Source organism: Acinonyx jubatus, chromosome A1, assembly GCF_027475565.1.
Source record: "Acinonyx jubatus isolate Ajub_Pintada_27869175 chromosome A1, VMU_Ajub_asm_v1.0, whole genome shotgun sequence".
Lineage (NCBI taxonomy): Eukaryota > Metazoa > Chordata > Mammalia > Carnivora > Felidae > Acinonyx > Acinonyx jubatus.
Window position 1 is genome coordinate 109188760 of NC_069380.1, and position 13869 is coordinate 109202628.

At 41.0% G+C, this 13869-nt stretch overlaps 1 protein-coding gene across 1 annotated transcript in view; it reads right to left on the reverse strand.

Moving 5' to 3' along the window:
- FSTL4 (follistatin like 4) overlaps nucleotides 1-13869 on the reverse strand; it is a 714076-nt gene that overhangs the window by 440659 nt on the left and 259548 nt on the right. The window contains exon 3 of the mRNA XM_015083153.3: nucleotides 11105-11245. The gene's annotated coding sequence lies outside the window, so the exon portion shown is untranslated. The remainder of the gene's footprint in view (nucleotides 1-11104; nucleotides 11246-13869) is intronic.

Sequence of the window (13869 nt, forward strand, 5' to 3'; positions counted from 1 at the left end):
TGAATAGACAGGAGTTTTAAATATTTTCTTCTGGTCCTGAGTGCACAAAGTTGAATGAGTCACACAGTTCAGTTCAATCATACAGTTCACACGCTTCGCTGTGCAGACTCGTTTCTGGTTTTATTTTTTGATCCTCTCCCCTCGCCTCGTATTTCCATATCTCTTCTGCCCTGTGCGTAGGTACGATCTCTAACATATTCATTAATGCCACTAGACATGGGGGTATCCAACAAAACTATATAATGTTTTTTTATATATGTTTGTTGTGATAATTCAAAATGTTACTTCCTTCTCCTTTCCTCAACACTGTGCTAAGCTCTATTTGCATGACCACATATAAACCTGGTTTATTTTTACCAATTATTGTGTAGTGGGTTTTTTTAAGAAATAAATGTATAGACTACATTTTCTTATCCATTCTCCTAAAGCAACACTCTTGGGCTGCCTCAAACTCCTCCTTCACAAACTATGCTGTAAGAAATACATTAAAAAAATAATAAGTTTTTAGTAGATAGCCTTTAAGATTGGAAATTTTCCTTTTATTCAGATTTTCTCAGATGATGTTATTTTTTTTTCATGAAGAGATGTTGAACTTTCTCAAATTCTTCCCATGCGTCTACTAAAGTGACACGATTTTTCTCCTTTATTCCATTAATACATTAAATCACATTAATAGATTTTCTAAAGCTTTAACTTTCTAGAATTCCTTGGATAAATTCAATTTAAACCATTACCTCTAATTAGCTCACATATTTAGGATTTTCACACCTATGTTTATAGTGCAATTGGCCCATAATTTCTTTTTCCTGAATTGCTTTCATCCAGTTTTGGAATCAAGGTCACAATAATCGGATAAAATTATGTGAACAGTTTTCTCTCTATTCCTATTTTTTTATAGCAACTTTGTAAGATTAGGATTATCTCTTCCTTGAAATACTGAACATAGCTGTAAAACTATTGGGAGCTAGGGCTTTTTTTGGAAAGGGTGATGAAGATTCCACTTCAGTTTCTTCAAGGGTTACACTTCTAAGATCTCAGGCCACTTTTAGCATTTTTACATTTTTCTGCAATATTATGTAGCTCATCAGAGCATCCAATTTATTAGCACATAGCTGTACACACATTCTTTCACTTATATTTTGTTTATTCACATTTTCTTCCTCCTCTCCCTCTCCTACCAGTCTTGCCAGAGGCTTATCTATTTCATTAGTCTTCCTAAAGAACACTTTGAGTTTTGCTCATTTCCCATTTGTTTTTGTTCTCTACATTTATTTATTTCTGCCTGCATTCTTATTTAGGTCCTTCCTTCTTGTTTATTTGGTTTTACCTTGTTTCTCTCTTGAATGTGCTAAGTTGAAAGCCCTATTCTGTTTTTGTATTCTTTCCTAATATCTGCAGTATTTAAAGCTATAAATTTACTTCCAAGTAAATTTGAATATGACCCACAAAATATGATGTGTGGTGTTTTCATTGCCATTCACCTCTAAGTATTTAATAGTTTCTCTTTGATTACTTTTATACCCCAACGATATTTGGCAGTATTTTTCCTATGTCTAGAGATACAGGACTTTTTCAATTTAGTTACATCATTGTCAGGAACATTGTGTTGTGTATATGATGTTGATTCCTTTACATTTACTAAAGTAGACTAGGATGTAATCTGTGTCTGTTCCATGTATATAGGAAAGTACTTTTTTTCTTGGGGATAGACTGGGACAGATAAACTACATTACTATGATCATCTATCTTTGCCTATTTCTATATGCTTCAACTACTATCATTGGAGAGGATGTATTTAAAATCTTCAACTATGCTTTTGATTTATTCTCATCCTAGATCTATCAGTTGTTGCTTTATGTTTTTTGACTTTATACTGTATAGGACATATATGTTCATGTTCACTATATTTTTTGATATATTATTTGTTTTATCAATATATAACACCTTTATTTTTCCCCTTGTAATATCTAATGTCTTAAATTATTACTTTGATATTATAATCTTTATCTGGACTTATTTTGGGTAAATTTTTCTATCCTTTTTGTATATTTTTGGTTTTATCTATCTTATAGCAATATATTGCTTGATTTTATCTTTTTAACTCAATTAGAGAGTCCATACTTTGGTTAATAAGTTTTAACTATTTACATTTATTATAATTTTGACTATATTATATTTATTACAAATATTATAATATTTATTTCTGCCTTTTTTATGCTTCCAATTTTACATACCTGCTTTTTTTCTCCTTTACTTTGTGTATATTCTGCTGGGTGGATGTAATTTTCTTCAGCTGGTGTGAAAATTATACATTTTGTTGTTATTGTCCTAGTAGTTGTTCCTAAGTTGTTAAGAACAATAGCTTCATCCCTTATCAATTTCTTAAGCTATCAGTATGTATGTTTATACTCCAGAAAAAGAATTTCAGAGAAATAGACGAAATCAAACCAAAGACATGGAGAGATGGAAGGGTAAAAGGAAGCGAATAAATGAAGGAGCAAGAGGTTAGCAAGGAACAGGTGAAAAAAAGAGAGAGAGAGAGAGAAACAGATAAAATCCATAAAAAGAATGAGGGTCTGAGGGAATAAAGCCAGGAGTCCTACATACCCAATATGTTCAAATTGAGAGAGCAAGAGAAGCTCCAGGTTTCATTTGCTCCTTGTAAATGAAATGTCTCCAGAACATTTATTTCTTCCCTTGCTTGGGAAAACATTACAGCTTATTTCATGATTATTAACTAAGAAGTTACACTGTTCTAGGCCCTCTTTTTTGTTTTAAGTTTACTTATTTATTTTGAGAGAGACAGAATGCAGGAGGGGCAGAGAGAGGGAAAGGGAGAGAATCCCAAGCAGGCTCCACACTGTCAGCGCAGAGACTGATATGGGGCTCAAACTCACAAACTGTGAGATCATGACCTGAGCTGGAACCAAGAGTCAGAGGTTTAACACACTGAGACACCAAGTTGCCCCTAGGCCCTCTTTTATGCTTGAATACAAAGCTGTGAACAAGCAGATGGTCTCCTTGCCCTCCTAGAACTCACAGTCAACATAGATGGTTTAAAAAGTAATGACAAGAGAGCAGGGGAAGACAGAGCACCTCAGGAATATCCAGCAAGGCAAATCCTTCCATATGAAGTGATGTCTAAGCTGAGGTTGGAAGGATTGAACTCCTTTGCCAGTGTGTGCCAAGAGCAGAGGCTGGCCTTCACTGCTGCCATGCTGCTGGCCACTGGTCTTCTGCATCCTGTGCGTCAAGGTGTGGTCAAGGGCACAGGACTTGCATTGGCATAGAGCCACTTGCAACAGCCCATTTTCTCAGTACACAAACCCAAAATTCACAAGGTCCCCACCCTGTCCCATCTCCCCAGGCTGTGTCAGTGGGTAAGAGCAAACTGATGTCAATGTGACCACTTGGGTCCCGAGGCCCTCCTACTTCTCCGCTTCACCTGCCTCCATACCTGCTTGCGATCTTAATTTTCTTTATCCCCAATCGCACTCACTAATTTAGACTGATCAAAGGAGGAGTCTGAGGGGGTAAATCTTTGATGAAAAAGAAGGAGCTATTATTGTTTCCGAGGGGCTACAGCAAATCCATTGAGGCCCACCTGAAATGCAATCCACACTGGCGTCACTGAACAAACAGGAGCAGAAAAGAATAGGAATGGTACAGGAGGGTATGAGATGCTGCTTTGGAGACTAGCACCTGTATGCAAACCCTGATTTCATCCTTTACTGTCACTGTGACCTGGGGAACACCCCTGAAGTTAGCACTATTATTCAAGCCCAACTTGGATATACCAACAAAAGAGGTAGCATCACTGTTTTCTCTGGTGAGAAAGCATGCAAAGTGGCTTCCAGTGGATTCCGAACACCTAACCCATACTACTTACTAATCATTTTCTTAAAATCGGTTTAAACAAAATACAAAAAGCTCTAGTTCATAAAGATAACTTTGTGATTAAGTATGCGGATCACAACACATTCTTTAAGGACTCCTGTGTTATCCTGAAGTTGCCATCGCTTGCCTCATTTAAAAATCCAAGATATCTAGTCGCATTCTTATTAACTTGTCCTTGTGTATTCATTCATTTGTTCAACAAATATTTATTGGATGCCTAGCAGACAGGCATTTCACAAAGTAGGCATTCAGTAAATGTTTGTTGAATTTAAAAAATAATTGTATCTCCAGAATCTATGTTGTTTGTTTGATCATATACATATGTTTGATCATATCTATAAAATGCCTTGATTTTTACTTTGATTCACCTATGAAACACATTAGCTGATCTATAGCCAAGAAATATGTACTTTTTGAGGATTGCTTTAGAAAATTTGCATTCCATTAAACTTGCCAGATTTCTCAAAAGGTGGGGAAAAACAAATTCTTCGTAGAGTGCAATGCTGTAAACAGATAAGCTCACTAAACAATTATTTACATTCCTAAAACATGAGCATTTCTCTTTTCTATCTAATCCTCAATTTTTACACACCTTACTTTTTCATCTACACTGGGAACACTCAGCAGTGATATTATTATTTGCTAAATCGTTTTGTGTATTTTTACTCCAAGGCTAATCACTTCTGAGTTTAACAAAGTCAGGTTAGAAACTGAATTTGTACAACTTTTCTCTAGATCAGACAATTTTAGAATACAGACCCCCTTTGAGGGCATGTACCATGGAGTTAGAAATATGACAGCCCATTGTCCCTGCTAAAATGCTTCCCTGAAAAAAACGTATAGGTTGACAAGTTTAATTACTCTTGATTTTTATGCCTGCCTTTTTAAAATACTGAAATGTTCGGGCCATGAACACCGTTACCGTTTTAAAGGACAGAGACAGTAGAGAGAGGCAGAAGTTTGGGTTATGTCATTCACTGTCCCAGAGCCCAGGGGAGCCCTGCAAGGCCCAGCCAGGAGAGCCTCATGGGATCACCCAGCTCATGCTACCAATGCTCAAGGTACCGGCTGTGGGGGCATGAGGCACTCTCCCACTCTCAACTCAATGGCTTATTTATTTAACTGTACACACTGAGGCGGCCTTGTCACATTGTGCAAAACAAGAATATGAAACCAGACAATTCTTTATGATCATGAGTACATGTAAGCAAAAGATACCCATGGGCATTATGCTGAGTAGGGAAAAAAAGCCAATCTCAAAGGCTTACATACCCTATGATTTCACTGACATAGCACTCTCAAAGTGACAGAATTATGGTGATAGAGACCAGATCAGAGGTTTCCAGGGGTTAGGGTTAGGGGAAGGATGTGACTTCTAGGGGGTAATGTGAGAGCTTCTTTGGTGTGCGGAACAGTGTTGTGCCTGGTTGTGGTAAGTTATTCAATCTACACATGTGATAAAACATCACAGAACTACACACACACACACACGCGCGCGCACACATACAGGATTGCCGGTAAAATCCCGGGAAGGTCTGTAACTGAGTTATAAATGCCAATACCATTTTTCTGGTTTTGACATTGCAGAATGGTAGCATAATTATCACTGGAGGAAGCTGCATGAAGGATGCATGTGAGATCTATGCATTAGTTTTACAAATTCTTGTGAGACTTAAACTATTAAAAAAATATTTTTTAAGATATTGATATCCTTGGGGCGCCTGCATGGCCCAGTTGGTTAAGCGTCTGACTTGGTTTCTGCTCAGGTCATGATCTCACAGTTCGTGGGTTCAGGCTCCATGACAGTGGAGCTTCCTTGGGATTCTCTCTCTTTCTTTTGTTCTCTCTCCCCACCTCTCTCAAAATAAGTAAGTAAATGAAAAAAAAAAAGATATCAATATCCTTCACCAATACCCTTCCATTGGGCCAAGAGAACAGCTTTCCTCACTTGAGAACAGAAATGTTAACATAGGCCTTAGCTGTATTACTGGCAGGAGGAAAGTGGGCTTAGCTGTCACACAGGTGGTGTTAATAGCATGGCCTGCCTTTCTGTCGTGCTTGAACAATGGAGGAGTTAGTTCAGAAAGGGGAGTTTGCCAGGAGCTTCACTCTGCAACAGAGAAGTTTAAGCAGTAAAACTGTTCAAGCCTCAAGTACTCTAGCACCTGCTGTGGGCGAGAGTCAGCAGGGCAACCAAGGTAAATGTAAGCAGCAGTACTCCCACCAGGGCCTCTAACAGCCCACACAAGCCAGAGAGGCCATCAGAGCTGAGGGGTCTGGAAGCCAGGTTGCATTTCTGAATAAAGCTGGGAGCTCAGCCCAGAGAGAAGGTGTGTGGAGTCATGTGTATGCGTGGGGAGACATGGCCTGCTGGGAGCAAATATCTGCAGGACTGTTGTGTGGGAAATAGATTAGACTCGCACTATATTAATCCTGAGGGCAGGTCTTATATCTGTAGGTAGAAGTTAGATGAAAGCAGTTTTCAACTCAATATAAAGAATTGTCCAACACACCTGCTTTGACAGGTAATAAGTTCCCAGACACTGGAAATATGTGAGCATAGATCAAATGACCATCTGTTGAGAATCTGTAAGGGGTCCCAATCAAGGGTCCCCCATTCCACTCCGAGAAGATGATACTGACAATGAGGACACTGGAGGTGGGTGACCCTGATCTTTTCATTGAAGTGCAGCTCCCTTTTAATTTTTTAACTTCATTAGTATGTCTCTGCTTTGCTGAGCCCATTAACCCTTCTGTGGTTCATTGTGTCTCCAAATAAATGTCACCTCCCCAGCAGATCTACAGGCATCCTGTTAAGAGAGATACAGCCTCCTCTGTTCCCTCGGCCCCACAGAGCCTGGCACGAGGTGGATGCAAAAGGAATGCTCTGTAAACATGTGAAGCCTGGTGAATAATGGCTGTGGCATGCCCAAGGCAAGAAGCCAGCCCGGGTGCCTGCTTGAAGTCCTCTCACACTGAGAGTCCATATATTTTATGACCTCAGAGTGCTTCCTGGCACAGACTCCCCCCAGTGGGGATCCATTTCTCCTTTGCAGCTTTGTCAGTGTTTGGGTTTTCTACTTAGTTCTCAATGAACTAGCTATCATAGTTATAGCTCCCTAGGAAATGCCATCCAGTAACTCTGTCAGAGTTTTTATTTGCTTGGACAGATCGTTTTATTTCAGCAAGGTGTTTTATTAGCTTAGAGAGTCATGAATCACTTCAAGGGTAGATGAAAGATGGCCCAAAACACACAATTTTGTATGAGATGTTGTTCTTTCTACGGAAGATCATGTCTCCTTGATTAGGGATTGAGACCACTTCAATTCCATGCAAAGGATGAAAACTGAATCTCATCAGCATATCCATGCACCCACCTGGCCAGAGCGAAGAGGCTGACTCTAACACCCATGTGGTAACTACCACTCAGGAAATCTTGCCACCAACAGTGCTGTGATGGCCCAAACGGAGTCATAGGAGGCACCTCTCTGAAGCATATGCTCTCTTGGAACCAGACCACACCACTGCCTAAGACTCCACAAAGTGTGAGAATAGTTTTGAGAAAAGAATTGTATTAGTTAGGATAGGCTCTGCTATGCTGCAATAATACCTAAACTCTTAAATCTCAGTGGCTGAACCCAACAAAATTTATTTCTCATTCACATCAGGGTTCCAATGAGGTGGGTCAGGCCACATTTCATGGTGACTCAGAAATCAACCCTATCCCCTTTTATCTTGTCATAGCAGGAAGAGGAGAAGGAATAAAGAATTCCTCCTTCCTTCTCTTCTTCTCTTCACTCCTTCCTTTCTTCTCCCTTCCGTCCCTTTTTTTTAAGACTTTATTTTTTCATGACAGTTTTAGGTTCAGAGCCAAAGTGAAGGGAAGATAGAAATTTCCCATATACCCCCTGCCCCCGCACATGCATCATCTCCCCCATTATCAACACCCCCCATCAAAGAAGTACCTTTGTTACAATTGATGAACCCACATTGATACATCATGATCACCCCAAGTGCACAGCTCACATTAGGGCTCACTCTTGATGTTGTACATCCTATGAGTTTTGACAAATGTATGGTGACTATATCCATCATTATGGTATCACACAAAGTATTCTCATTGCCCTTAAAAATCCTCTGTGTTCCACTTACTGGTTTCCCCCCTGCTCCTGGCAGCCAATGATCTATAGTTTTGCCTTTTTTAGAATGTCATGTAGTTGGGATCATGCAGGTGTAATCTTTTCATATTTCAGTAATATGTATTTCAGATTCCTCGGTGTCTTTTTATGGCCCGATAGTTCATTTCTTTTTAGTGCTGAGTAATCTTCTGTTGCCTGGACGTACCATGGTTTACATATTCATTCACCTGCTGAAGGACATCTTGGTTTCTTTCATTCACATTTTACTAATTCTGGATAAAGCTTCTGTAAACATTTGTGTGCATATTTTTGTGTGGACATAAGTTTTCAACTCCTTTGGGCAACTACTAAGGAGTGTGGTTGCTGGATTATATGGCAAGACTATGTTTGGTTTTATAAGAAACCATTCTACATGTTGTATTTCTCACCAATTAAAAAAAAAGATAAATCACTAAAGGAATAGCTTGTAAGATGCAGCAGAATCTTATCTGCAAGCGAACCAGTCAAGCTGCTCAGATATTATATTACACTATTATAAAACTCACGTTATAGTATCTTCAATGTAAAGAATCCTATCAGCGAGCAAAACACTTTTCTTTCCAAATCCTGTTTAATTAGGAAATTGATGGAAAATATAGACTTGTGTCCCCATAACTACTTTTAAAAAATGTATTTGGGAGCCTTCAAAATAATGAATTATAAAAGAAAGTGAACTCTGACATTTTCCCTTCTATTTTATTGTTCTCTATTCCCTGAAAAGCCTCCAACACTCTATTTCTATAGCTCAGAATAAGATGTATTTTCCCCTTAAAACCTGTAGGTATTATAATTATATGTAAATTACTTCACAGAAATAAATATCCATGGTTAAGGGATATTTAAAATGTTAAAAGCTTCTTCTCAACTGTTCAGTTTGAGAAAAAAAAAAAGTTATTTCCAGAACCTGGTAGCTCTAAGCACCATTTCCCCCTTTCGTACCTGCACAGAAGAGCCTTCTCCTGCAATGCCCTGTTTTCCTGGGCTGTTCTCCTCTCTGAAACACCTCAGGTGGGGATCACAGTTTGAATTGGATTTTGAAGCAATTCCATGCTAATCTCCTTTCCCTAACAGTGAAAACTTTTTTCTCTTGTATTCAGAATGAAAACACACAGCTGAACAAAGAAACAGAACACAATTTAAGAGAGTTGTTCCCATCCTGAAAACCATTTCTTTTTTTTTTTTTAAGTTTTACTTATTTATTTTGAGAGACACGAGTCTCAGCACGAGTTGGGAGGGGCAGGGAGAGAGGGAGAGAGAGAATCCCAAGCAGGCTTAGTGCTGTCAGCGCAGAGCCTAACTCAAAGCTGGATCCCACACACCATGACATCATGACCTGAGCCAAAACCACGAGTCAGACGCTTAACTGACCGAGCCACCCAGGCACTCCTGAAAAGCATTTCTTTAGTGCTTCCCTTTCCTTGCTGAAAACATGGGTAGAATTGTATTTTTAAAAAATCATTATTTCCCTGGGATCTGAATTCTAATCTATTGTGGTCCCTGGCCATGAAGACCATCAAAGTGCTAAAGATTCCCAAATGCCCATCTCCACCCCTGAGTTCTCCACTGACACAGCCAATTGCCTATTTAGTATCTGTGCTAGGTTATCTCCTAGGCATTGCAAACTAAGCATGTCCAAAACCTAGTTCCTGAGGGGCTGCAACCCTGCTCCTCCCCCCACTCCTCCATCTCAGTGAAGGGCAGCACTGTGATTCTGGTTTCTCAGGGCAAAAGCCTTGCAGTCACCCTTGATTCTGCTCTTACTCTCACATTCCACTTTCAACCCATCAGGTAAGCTCTGTGGGCTCTACCTTCAAAAATATGTCCAGAATGTAACCTTTTGTTACCACTTCCATCATTATTACCCTAGTCCAAGCCACCATCATCACCTGCCTAAATTTTTGTGATGGACTTCTTTCTCCCTGAGTCTGACCTTGTCCTCCTACAGTCTCATTTTAACACCACAGCCAGAATGGTCCTATTAAAACATAGAGAGGATCATGTCTCCTCAGTGCTCTAAACCTCCTATGGCTTCTGACGTCACCCAGCATCAAAGCAAAGTCCTTAAAATGGCCCATAAAATTCTCTACAACCTCATCCCCTATAGGTCTCCTCAACTCAGCTCAAATGAGCAAGTTTGCTCCTCCAGCTCACCAGGCCTATTTCCACCTCAGGACGTTTGCACTGGCTGTTCCTCTGCTTGGAGCACTCTTGCCCAGGTATCTGCAAGGTTCTCTTTCCTCACAACGTCTCTGTTCCAATGTCATCCTGACTACTTCTAGGTCCAACATCCTGGTTCCCAGCCCTCCTCCCTTCCCCGCTGCATCTTTCTTCATATTACCCATCATCATCTGACACGCTTTATATTGGACATGTTTCTTATTTTTCCTTCTAGAATATAACCTCCCCACACACAGGGGAGGGCAGAGATTTTTATCTTTTTTGCTCACTTCTATGTGTACTCACTTAGAAGAGTGCCTGTAACACAGTAGATACTTAATAAATATTTGTTGAATGAATGAACAAAATTCTATTCAGTTGTGAATCAATATGTCCAGATTAATCAGGGCCTCATTTTACCTTTCATGCCTGACAGCTCATCTCACTTTCATATTTGTGTTGAGTGAACCAGTGAGTGGCCAAGAGGCTCCGTGTGTCAGCACTAGGCAAAGCTGTCCTAACTTGATCTAACTTTAAGGAATATTTTCAACATGTGAATGTATTTATGGGCTGAGTGCTACATCATGGAATTTGCTCCTGAGCCGGGCTCACTGCACAGGGTCAGTCACTGCAGGCACCTTCATTCATTGGGGGAGGGATCAGCACAAGCCTGTCACATCAGGGACTGAGGGACTCCCTGCAAGGCCACTTATCCTGTGGGAACAAAGAGCTGCAAGTGTCAGAGGGTAGAAGTGATTCTGTATAGAGACGTGTGGATACCATGGAAATCAGACCCTTCTCCAACTCCTTTGTCTGACCAGGAGAGGGCTGTAACTAAAGATGTAGATTTGTTTCACTAAGTGCTGGCACACCTGTTCCTGCAGACGGGTGCATGAAGAAGACAGAAGCAGCTTCTCTCCTCTGCTGTAAATGCCACACAACTCTGTCTCCTTCAGGCTCAGCAAGCTGCAGGCGTGAACCGGTCTGGAAGTCCATGAGGTACGCCCAGGGACCTGCCAAAACATGCAGGAAAGGCCTGAGTGGCTAGGGCTGTGCAAGCCCTTCTAACATACAGGTCTGGCTAACATGGCCTCATGAGCAACTGAAGACCGGATGGGCCTGGGGACGCTTGGGTCCCCTCTTGGCTGACATCCAGCTCTGCCTATGGCATCATCACGCTGGAGATGAGGCTGTGACTGTTGGGGGTGGCGTCAGCTGACACCAAAACAAATGAGCACGAGCCCATCAGGCAGGCTGCCCTCAGAAAAGACCCCCTAAATTCCAAGATGGAATGAAGTCTTACTAAATGTTTCCAACAGAAAGGGCAAGAAATATTTCCAAGTTTCATTCGCTCTTAGGAAATGACATCTAGAAAGAAAATGAATCAGATGAAAAGCAAGACAAATTATGACATTAAGAATTCATTTCCATTTAACAAATTTGCTATTAGCATCACAATTCAGGATATTTTAATAATTAGAGAGTCATATAGGTGGCATAACTGGATGCTTTCCTGATAGGATTTAAAGAGCACCAAAAAAAATCTCTTTTCTGAAAGGGCTTCTTCAATAGCCTAAGGTCACCCCCTAGGGCTAGACACTGCTGACCCTTCTCTGGCTCCTCTTCTAAATACCCATTCCTGGGGAGGAGGGTTGGCCACTTGGTTCTTTCTAGCAAGTGTTGGGGGAGGCAGGAGGGGGCCCCAAATCAGAGGCTGAGTATGGGAAGTGAGGCTCTAGGCAGCCAACCTGCACCCAAGATTCTCATCCTCTCTGAGGTCTTCTTCACAGCCCTGGCCTGTTTCTACTGAAAACCAAAGTACTCAGGAGGACTATGCTTTTGTGATTTCACAGGAGGGATGTGACAGTCTGCAGTGGCATGGCATCAGGAAGGGCTGCAGCATGTCTTGCCCTCTGAGCAGCTCCAGCCTGGGGCACAGAGGAGGACCCACTTGGTCCCCCTGCCTCTCTTCAGCCGGGTTCCTACAGGGCCTCGGGAAGATGTAAAGGTTCCTGTTATTGTGTTATCTCAAGTACCCACCCTCACACTTTGACAATACCAAGACAAGTCCAAAAGAGATCATCTCCAGATCAAGCAATAATTCTGAGGATCTGATTTCACCAGCCTGTGTCAGAGAAAGCCTAGGTATTCCTGGGACTAGAACCCCATCCACTCCATGCCCAGGCTGATCTCCCCATTACACACAGAGGGACTCTGAAGTACTGGGCTGAGCTTCTCTGCTCTCAGTTAACAGTCAAAAAAAGCTTCCCATTCACCTCCCTGATAAAGGCTCACTTACGGGCCTGATATATCTAGTTGCACAAGACCTAGGTCCAGCCCACTCTCAGGCCCCCTCCCTGCCTCAGCCCACAAGGTCCCTGTGTTCCAGCTAAACATACAGCCCCAAGGTGCCCAAGTATGGAGGAAGGACCTGGGTGCTCTCTTCGGCCAGGCACCCAGTCTCCATCTAAGGTCCCTAGAAACTGAAGCTAGGGCTTCAGTCCTGCTTCTGAGGGTTGGGATGGAAACAGAAGAAGAAGGAAATGGGGATAGAGTAAGTTAAAATGCAGCAAAGGCTATTATTTACTGAGATTTGGCTGTTCTTCTTTAATAAATACGCCTCATATCGCTCCAAGCCTTTGGCTGCTTTCCAGAGTTCAGAAAGAGTTAATTTTGACAATTTTTACCAACATTCTCATGGCTTTTGTGGAGGAGTAGATCTCCAGAAGTCCTTGTCAAGAAGTGCTCTTGCCAGTGAATTGATTTTTGACAATAGTGCAAAAGCAATTCATCGGGGGAGGGGTAGTCTGTGTGCAAATGAAATCGAGCAATTGGATATCACGTGACATTATTCAACCAATAAAAATAAAAAGAACTTTGGTCCATACTTTGTACCGTACAGAAAAATTTAAGCCAGGTGCATAGCAGACCTATAAATATAAAACCTAAAGCTACAAAATTTCTAGTAGAAATCACAGCACAAAACCTCCATGACCTTGGGTAAAGATCATAGATACAATGGTAAACATATGACTCTTAAAAGAACAAATTGACAAAAATTGGATTCCTTCAAAATTAAGAGTTTCTGTTCTTCTAAAACACTATTAAAAGACAAGTCACAGACTGGGAGGGAACATGGAAATCATGTATCTTATAAAGAACTTGTATCCACAATATATAAAGAATGCTCAGTACAAACTCTCAAACAATTTAACTTTAAAATGGGCACAAATCTGACCCGACATCATCTGGAAGACGATACAGGGATGGCAATTAAGCATTTGAAAAAAATATTCAACATCTTTAGCCATTAGGGAAATGCAAATGAAAACCACAGTGAGATACATTACACACGTGTAGCATGACTATAATTTACAAGACTGCCATACTGAGGGCCAGGGAGGATGGAGAGCCACTGGAACTCTTAGCTACAGTGAAAAATGTTAACTTATACAGCTCTTTTGGAAAAAGAGCTGGAAGTTTGGAAGTTTTTTAAAAATTCAGGGGTGTCTGAGTGGCTCAGTCAGTTAAACATCTGACTCTTGATTTCAGCTCAGGTCATGACTCCAGGGTCATGGAATCAATCCCTGCATCAGGCTCCACATTGACAACATGGAGCCTGCTTAAGATTCTCTTT